This window comes from Cricetulus griseus, chromosome 6 (assembly GCF_003668045.3).
Source record: "Cricetulus griseus strain 17A/GY chromosome 6, alternate assembly CriGri-PICRH-1.0, whole genome shotgun sequence".
In the NCBI taxonomy this organism is placed as follows: domain Eukaryota; kingdom Metazoa; phylum Chordata; class Mammalia; order Rodentia; family Cricetidae; genus Cricetulus; species Cricetulus griseus.
In genome coordinates, this window is record NC_048599.1 from 133287616 (window position 1) to 133297716 (window position 10101).

The window sequence follows — 10101 nt, forward strand, 5'->3', positions numbered from 1 at the left end:
GTGAAGAAAGCTACAACATAATCATCATGGGAAACATCCACCAACAGAATATTTAGTTCCTAACATCTATATACCAAATATTAGGATGCAAAACATTCACAAAGAAACACTATTAAAGCATTATTGCTGTAATACATGGTAACACTCGCATTACAATAATGTGAGACTTCAAAACACCATTGTATTGCTGAAAGCAATACACAGGTCATCAAGACCACCCCCCATGCAAATGTGAAAGACTTTCTAGAATTAAATGAAAATGAACACACAACATACCAAAACTTATGGGACACACTGAAGGTGGTTCTAAGAGACAAATTCATAGCACTAGATGCCTACTTAGAGAGAGAAAAAGATAATGATTCCATTCTAATAACAGCACACCTGAAAGCTCTGGAAGACAAAGAATAAATCATACCCCAAAGCAGTAGACAGAAACAAATAATCAGGTCAGAGCTAAAATAAATAAAATAGAAACAAAACACAACAAATCCATTAAAAGGTACAATGAAAGAGCAAAGAGTTGATTCTTTTAGAAAATAAAAAATATTGATAAAACCTTATCCCAATTCACTCAAAGGAATGTAGAGAAGACCCAAATTAACAAAATCAGAAACTAAAAGGGGGAGATTAAAATACATTATATACAAATCCAGAGACTTATAGGGACATAAGATAAAAAGCCTATACTCAACCAAATTAAAAAACTAAAATAAATGGGTAATTATATCAATATAAAGCATTCATCAAAGTTATATCAAGATCAGAAAAGCAATTTAAACAGACCCATATCCTTAGTGAAATAGAAGCTGTCAATAAAATCACTCAACCAAAAATTCACAGGGACAAATGGCTTTACTGCAGTATTTTACCAGATTTTCTCCATTTTTTATTTATTTATTAAACTTTTTTCATTTTATGTACCAACCACAGTTCCTTCCTGTTTCCCTCCTCCTGCTTCCTCTACATCCTCCCAAACTCAAACCTCTCTCCCCTCCTCAGAAAGGGTAAGGCCTCCCATAGGGAGTCAACAAAGTCTGGCATTGAAAGTTGAGACAGGACCAAGCCCCTTACACCTTTATCTAGGCTGAGCAACATATCCTTCTGTAGGGATTGGGTTCCAAAAATCTGTTCATGGACTTGGTACCACTGCCTCAATGAAGTAAAACTGCCCAAGTGGCATACTTCCTTCAGCTGGGTCTACCTCCTAAAGGTTTTGAAAGATTTCTAGAATCACCAGTTACAACATTTTTCAAACCTATGAACCTATAGAGTTATTTCACAAGCTCATGTCATTAAAAATATCAACAATCTACCTGGGTATGGATCACATGCCCTTAATCCTAGCACTTGGGAGGCAGAGTTAGGTGGATTTTTTTGAATTAAAGGCCATCATGGTCTTCAGAAAGAGAGCATTCCATGACAGCCAAGGTTGTTATACAGATAAACTCTATCTGTAGGAAGAAAAAACACAAAACAAACATAACCCACCATGCCAAATAAAAAACAGTCAACAATCTGCTTACCAGCTTTTTAATCTGGCTTGATTTTTGGAAGTAAATACTCTTTCAACATATAGGATTGGGAAATAATTCTAATATAGTTATCATAATAAGCCTACTGTCAAAATTCAGTGAAATAATGATTATTCCTAACATTTTGTTCCATCACAAATGCTTAAAAGGCATGCAGGTGTTAAGTTAACCCATAGATTGAAGACACTGCTTTGGCTGAACTTATATTTGTTGCCCTTAGAAAAAATAGATATTAAAGTAGTAAAAGGGGAGATATTGTTAAATGACCCACTGAAGTCTCAAAAAGAAGATAATAAATATGGCTAAGTAATATTGATATTCTATATATGTCACATAGCCAAAGACTCCCTATATGCAAATTTGAAATTCAATGAAGTAAAATAGAATTACAAAGATGACACTCATACAGAGCCTCGTCTTAGTTACAGTTCTGCTCTTTCTTTCTCTCTCTCTTTTTGTTTTTTGGAGACAGGGTTTCTCTGTATTGCTTTGGAGGCTGACCTGGAACTAACTCTTGTAGACCAGGCTGATCTCAAACTCACAAAGATCCACCTGCCTCTGCCTTCTGAGTGCTGGGATTAAAGGCATGTTCCACCACTGCCCAGCTTTCTTTAAGACAGAAATTTTTGAAAAGATATTGGTATACAAGTATAAAGACTTAAAAGATATTAAAATTTCATTCACCTTCTATATTGACAAAAGAACCTTTGCCCATGATACTGGTAGAAAAGTATGCTAATGACATACAAAAATGCTGTGAGGTCTGAGGTACAGCCTTGTTCTTTCTAGGGTATGTTCTCATTATAACCAGATTGACTGACAGTTCAGAAAGTAAAGGAACAAACTGTTTCTTCTAAAGGAAGAACTGAACAACTTGGCCAGTATGACTAGGAATATATTCAGAGTTCAACATGAAGATATTGGTCAATAACAGAAGACTACAGAAGAATAATTTGTTTAAAAGTATGGATAGTATATTTGGGGCTACTTATTTTGTATAATTAGGAGAGATTTGCAGATTTTGAGAAAACAGAAGAGAACAAAACAATCCTCCTCTTTAAAAGAAATAAAGACTCTATAATTACTTAGTGTAGTGTTGGGGATAAGAAAAGAATACTTGCCCTGACTCTCCTGACATGTAGAGGCTACAAGAAACTTCCTAACGCTGAATCCTGCCTAGGGACCTGGAGGCTGTCCAAAGCAGCCAGCATCAGTCAATATTATTGCCTTACCCCTCCACCCTCTGGTAGAGCAGTGAGTGCCAGCCAACCTCTCCCTCTTTGAGTCCCCTGACCTGTGGAGGCCACCCGACACTTACTGGCCCAAATCCCACAGAGGGACTTGGAGGCCACCATTCCTGCCACTCCACTCTCTGGGAGAGAGAGAGAGAGAGAGAGAGAGAGAGAGAGAGAGAGAGATCGATCTGAATGCAGAACAAAGCATCCAACATCAGCCACCATTTCTGTCTTGCCCCTACACCATCTGGGGGAGAAAAGAGGATAGACCCTTGAACACATGCCCACTAAAATATGCCCATCAAATAGGGAGAGACCCCACCTGTACCCACTGAAAGAAGAGATGGGAAGACAAAAGTATAAGAACACATCCAACAACAGAATGACACCACCAGAGTCTAAGGACTTTACACCACCAAGACCTGAACATCCCAATACAGATGTAATAGAAGAGAATGACCTTAAAAATAACATCATGAAAATGATAGAATCCCTCAAAGAGGATATGAGAAAATCCTTCAAAGAAATGGAAGAAAAAACAAACCAAAAATGCAAGAAATTAACAAATCTCTTAAAGAAACCCAAGGAAAAACAAACAAAAAGGCAGAGGAAACAATTCAAACAGTTCAACACCTGAAAACTGAAATAGAGACAATAAAGAAAACACAAACTGTGGGAATGTTGGAAAAAGAAAAGCTGGGTAAACAATCAGGAACTACAGATGCAAGCATAACCAACAGAATACAAGAGATGGAAGATAGAATCTAAGTCACTGAAGATAGAGAGCAAATAGATTCATCAACCAAAGAAAATCTTAAATCCAACAAATCCTTAACACAAAATATCCAGGAAATATGGGACATCATGAAAAGACCAAACATAAGAATAATTCTGATAGAAGAAGGCAAAGAAGCCCTGCTCAAAGGTACAGAAAATATACTCAACAAAATCAAAAGAAGAAGGTAAAGAAGCCCTGCTCAAAGGTATAAAAAACATACTCAACAAAATACAAAACTTTCCCAACCTGAAGAGGGACATGCCTATAAAAGTTCAAGAAGTTTACCAAACACCAAATAGACTGGACCCAATAAAAAGTACCCTCACCACATAATAATCAAAACACCAAACATATAGAAAAAAAAAGAATATTAAGAGCAGCGAAGGAAAAAATCCAAGCAACATATAAAGGCAGACCTATCAGAAATATACCCAGTATCTCCGTGGAAACCCTGAAAGCCAGAAGGTCCTAGATAGATGTTCTACAAACACTAAAAGATCACAAGTGCCAGCCCAGACTACTATACTCTCAATCACTATAAATGGAGAACACAAGATATTACATGACAAAGCCAGACTTACATACTACACATCCACAAATCCAGCACTACAGAAAGTTCTCGAAAGAAAACTTCAGCCCAAGTATGTCAACTACATTAAGAAAAACATAGGTAATAAATAATCTCACTTTACCAAAAGCAAGAAATAGGGGGAAAACTCACACACAATACCACCACCAAAAACAAATAAAAAACAAACAAGAATCAACAATCAATGGTCATTAATATTCCTCAGTATCAATGATCTTAACTCACCTATAAAAAGACACAGGCTAACAGAATTAATATGAAGACATAATCCATCCTTGTGCTGCTTACAAGAAACACACCCAATTTGAAAGACACACATTACCTCAGAATCAAGGGTTGTAAAAAGATTTTCCAATCAAATGGCGCTAAGAAGTAATCTTGCATAGCTATCCTAATATCTAACAAATTAGATTTCATTCTACAATTAATCCAAAGAGATGAAAAAGGTCATTTCATATTGATCACAAGAAATATCCATCAAGATGAAGTCTCAATTCTTAACATCTATGCACAAGATTAAAAGGCAAACACTTTTGTAAAGGAAATAGTACTACAATGCAAATAACACATTAAATACCACACACTTACAGTGGAAGACTTCAACACACCACTCTCACAACTAGACAGGACCACCAGACAGAAACTTAAAAAAGAAATGAAGGAACTAACAGAAGTTATGATCAAATTAGGGTTAACAGAAAAATATAGAACATTCGATCTAAACACAAATGAATATACCTTCTTCTCAGCACCATGGAACTTTCTCTAACATCCACCACACACTTGGCATCATACCAAACCTCAACAGATTAAAAAAAAATGGAATAACCCCCTGTATCCTATTGGATCACCATAGTGTAATGTTAGAATTTAACAACAACACAAATGGAAGATACATTACAGTCTCATGGAAATTCAACAATGTGCAATTACACCATTCCTGTGTCAAGGAAGAAATAAAAAAAAAGTCTTCCTAGAATTCAAGGAAAATGAAGACACAACATAACCAAACATATGGGACACTTTGAAAACACTGCTGAGAGGCAAGTTCATAGCACTAGGTGACACGTGAAGAAACTGGAGAATAGTGACACTAGAAAATAAACAACACAAGTTAAATCTCTAGAACAAAAAGAATCACACTCGCCTTGGAGAAGTAGACACCAGGAAATAATAAAATTGAGGGCTGAAATCAATAAAGTAGAAACAAAGAAAACAATACAAAGAATTGATGAACCAAAGAGTTGGTTCTTCAATAACAACAAAAAAAAAATAAGATAAACAAACCTTTATCCAAACTAACCAAAAGGCAGAGAGAGCGTATGCTAATTAACAAAATCAAAAATGAAAAGGGGGACATAAACACAGATACTGAGGAAATCCAGAGAATCATCAGATCATACTTTGGAAACTGGTCCAAAATATTTGAAAATTTAAAGGAAATGGACAATTTCCTGGAGAGGTATCACTTAACAAAATTAAATAAAGAAAAATCAGCAATTTAAATAGACCTACAAATCCTAATGAAATAGAGGCAGTCATCAAAAGACTCCCAACAACAACAAAAAAAAAAAACCAAGGCCAGATGATTTCAGTGCAGAAATCTACCAGAAATTCAAAGAAGAGCTTTTTCCAGCACTCCTGCAACTGTTTGATACAACAGAAGCAGAAGAGTCACTGCAGAAATCTTTTTATGAAGCAACAATTACCTTGGTACCCATGTCACAAAAAGACACAACTAAGAAAGACAACTACAGACTAATCTGTGTCATGAACATCCATGAAAAAATACTCAATAAAATACTGACAAATCAAATCCAAGAACACATCAGAGAAATCATGCAGCATGATCAAGTAGGCTTTACCCCAGGGATGCAGAGATGGTTCAACATATGAAACTCTGTCAATCTAATCCACCATATAAACAAAGAGCAAAAGAAAAACCATAGTAGATGCTGAAAAACCCTTTGACAAAACCCAACACCCCATCATGATGAAGGTCCTAGGGAGACCAGGAATAATGGGAACATACCTGAACATAATAAAAGCAATATAGAGTAAACCATCAGTCAACATCAAACTAAATGGAGAGAAACTCAATGTGATTCCCCTAAAATCAGGAAGAAGACAAGGCTTCCACTCCCTCCATATCTCTTAAATATTGTACTTTACATTCTAGATAGGGCAATGAGACAACAAAAGGAGATCAAGGGAAACAAATTGGAAAGGAAGAAGTCAAAATCTCACTATTAGCACTTGATATGATAGTTTACATAAGTGACCCAAAAACCTCTACCAAGGAATTCCTACAGCTGATATATACATTCAGCAAAGTAGCAGGATACAAGATTAACTCAAAAAAATCATTAGCCCTACCATATATAGATGATAAATAGGCTGAGAAAGACATCAGAGAAACAATACCCTTTTCAATAGTGACAAGCAACAGAAAATATCTTGGGATAACATTAACCAAACAAGTGAAAGACCTGTATAGAAAGAAATTTGAGTCTTTAAAGAAAGAAATTAGAAAAGATACCAGAAAATGGAATGATCCCCCATGCTCTTGGTTAGGTAGGATCAATATACTAAAAATGGTAAACTTACAAAAAGCAATCTACAGATTCAATGCAACTTCCATTAAAATACCGGCACAATTCTTCACAGACCTTGAAAGAACAATAATCAACTTTATATGGAAAAATAAAAGACCCAGGATAGCTAAAACAACCCTGTACAATAAAGGAACTACAGGAGGCATTATTATCCCTGACTTCATGCTCTATTCTAGAGCTACAGTCTTGAAAACAGCTTGGGATTGGCACAAAAGTAGACAGGTAGATCAATGAATCAAATTGATTACCTGATATTAACCCACACACCTACAAAAACGTGATTTTTGACAAAGAAGCTAAAATTATACAATGGCAAAAATAAAGCATCTCTAACAATTGGTACTGGCATCACTGGATGCTGGTATGGAGAAGACTGTGATAGATGCACATCTATCGCCTTGCCCAAAACACAAGTCCAAATGGATCAAAGACCTCAACATAAATCCAGAACAGTGAAACTCTTAGAAGATAAAGTGGGAAGTACCCTTGAACAAATTGGTACAGGAGACTGCTTCCTGAACATAACCAATAGCACACTAACTGAGATAGACAATTAACAAATGGGACCTCCTGAAACTGAGAAGCTTGGATAAAGCAAAGGACACAGTCAACAAGGCAAAACAGCAGCCCACAGAATGGGAAAACCTATTCACCAACCCCACATCTGACAGAGTTCTGGTCTCCAAAATATACAAAGAACACAAGAAAATAGTCTCCAAAACACAAAACAATCTAAATAAATAGAGGAGTGTAGAAGTAAATAGAGAATTCTGAACTGAGGAATCTAAAAATGGCTGATAGACACAAAAGAAAGTGCTCAAAATCCTTAGACATCAGGGAAATTCAAATCAAAACAAGTATGAGATACCATCTTACTCCTGTCAGAATGGCTAAAATGAAAAACAGCAATGAAAGTTTATGCTGGAGAGGATGTAGAGAAAGGGGAACAATCCAACACAGCCACTTTGGAAATAAGTATGGTGCTTCCTCAGGTAAATGGGAATCAGTCTACCACAAGATCCAGTAATGCTACTCTTAGGCATATACACAAAAGAAGCACATTCATTCAACAAGGTCATCTGTTCACCTATGTTCATAGCAGCATTATTTTTAATAGCTAGAACCTGGACGCAACCTAGATGCCCCTCAACTGAAGAATGGATAGAAAAAAATGTGGTACATTTACACAATGGAGTACAACCCAGTGGCGGGGGGAGCAATGGACACTTGAACTTCCCAGGCAAATGGATGGAACCAGAAGAAACCATCCTGAGTGAGGTAACCCAGTCATAAAAAGGCAACCATGTTATGTACTCACTCATATATGGATTTTAGACATGGAACATGGGATTGCCAGCCTACAATCCATACTGCCATAGAGGCTGGGTATCAGGGAGAACCCTAAGAGAGATGTGCATGGTACTCCAGAGAAGGGGAAAGGGACAGCAACTCCTGAGTATATTGGGAACATGGTGGGAGCGGGAGGGAGCTGGGAAAAAGAGGGGGGAAGTAAAATAGAGGAGAGGAGGACATGGGGGCCAGAAGGTTAAATTGGGGAAGAATAGAGGAGAGCAGGATGAAAGATACTATAATAGAGGGAGCCATTATAGGTTTGAGGAGAGATCTGGACACTAAGGAGATTTCCAGAGATCTACAAGGACGACATCAACTAGTAATGTGAGCAATGGTGGAGAGGTTACCTTAAATGCACTTCCCTGATAATGAGATTGATGACTAACTTATATGCCATCCTATAGCCTTCATCCAGCAGCTGGTGGAAGTAGAAGACACCCACAGCTAAACACTGAACTGAACTCCTGGAACCCAGTTGCAGAGAGGGAGGAGTGATGATCAAAGGGGTCAAGACCAGGCTAGTGAAATCCACAGAAACAGCTGACCTGAAGAAGGGGAAGCTCATGGACCGAAGACTAATTGTTGGGAGGCTAGCATGGAACTGATCCAGACACCCTGATCAAAGGTGTCAGGAGGCCTCAGCAATCTATGGTGCCTCTGGTAGTAGATCAGTATTTATCCCTGGTGTACAAATGGATTTTGGGAGGAAATCCCATGTGGAGGGATGCTCTCTCAGCCTGGGCACACACTGGAGGGCCTATGCCCTGCTCTGGATGATATGACAGAGTTTTGGGATCCCCCATGGAGGGCCTCACCCTCCCTGGGGAGCTTAGGGAGGGTGGGGTGAGGGAGTTGATGGGGGCAGGGAAGGATGGGAAGGAGACGTAGCTGGGATTGACATATGAAGCAGGCTAGTTTCTAATTTAAGCAAATAAAAAGAGAGAGGGCAAAGAAGAAGAAAGAGAACACAATAACTCTTGATGAGGTAGGTAGTAATGATAGAAATTGTTGAGAATTTAAAGAATGATTAAACGACACACCTTTTATGTGTACACACAGTAGCAGTGGATTACTAGTAGACAGATTTTTTTAATCCCCCATAGACTGGATTTGAGAATTGGAGGATTTCTTTCTTTCAGTTTTTGTCACTAGGCATGATAGAGTCTTGAACTGCAAGTGTTAAGTTGCTATGCTTATCCAATAGAGAGAAAGCAACCGTATTTATTATAATGTACACCATGGTTAAGATATCAAGCAAGCCAGCTTATATATGAGTCAATGGTTGATAGGGATGATTTTTCATATAGCAAGGCAAATGAACAGACAATTAGAGTATTATTAAATAATTTAAAAGTGTATATAAAATTCAGGTTAATATCATTTATTACAATGGTAAGAAATTATACCTTATCTAGTTGAAAAATATAAGCCTCCAAAGATGTAAAACCCAGTAATTAAAAGTAAAATTAAATTCCTTAAGAAAACAAAAACATCTTTTTAATATTTTCCTTCTAAACATTTTGCCAATTATTAAAGTTGTAATAGAAAATAAAAATAGAACTTTTGAAGCTTGTTAGGCATTGTATCAAAATCCCAGGAGAAAGCAAAGCACAAAATAGTCATCATGCTCTGTGTCTAATTAGATTTTATGGATTCCAAGTAATATATCATGTTATATCAGAATGAATTTAATACATTCAATGTTTCATATAGAAGTTATGCTTTTTCCATTGCGACAGAGTTGGGGTGCATATAATTAGAATTTTGGGGAACTATGATTTATATTCTTTCTTTTGTAGAGGTAAAGTTATTACAAGAAGGGTAAAGTGGAACATCCAGAAACTGCCTTGTACTTTGGCGAAAATCATAAAAAAGAAGCAATAATTCACCGGTACATGAATTGTAGAGATTAGTGCCCAAAGTAAATGTTCAAATGATGTAGTGGTAGTTCAAATATTAAATCATCTGTCAATAAATAAATGTACTGTGGCAGATG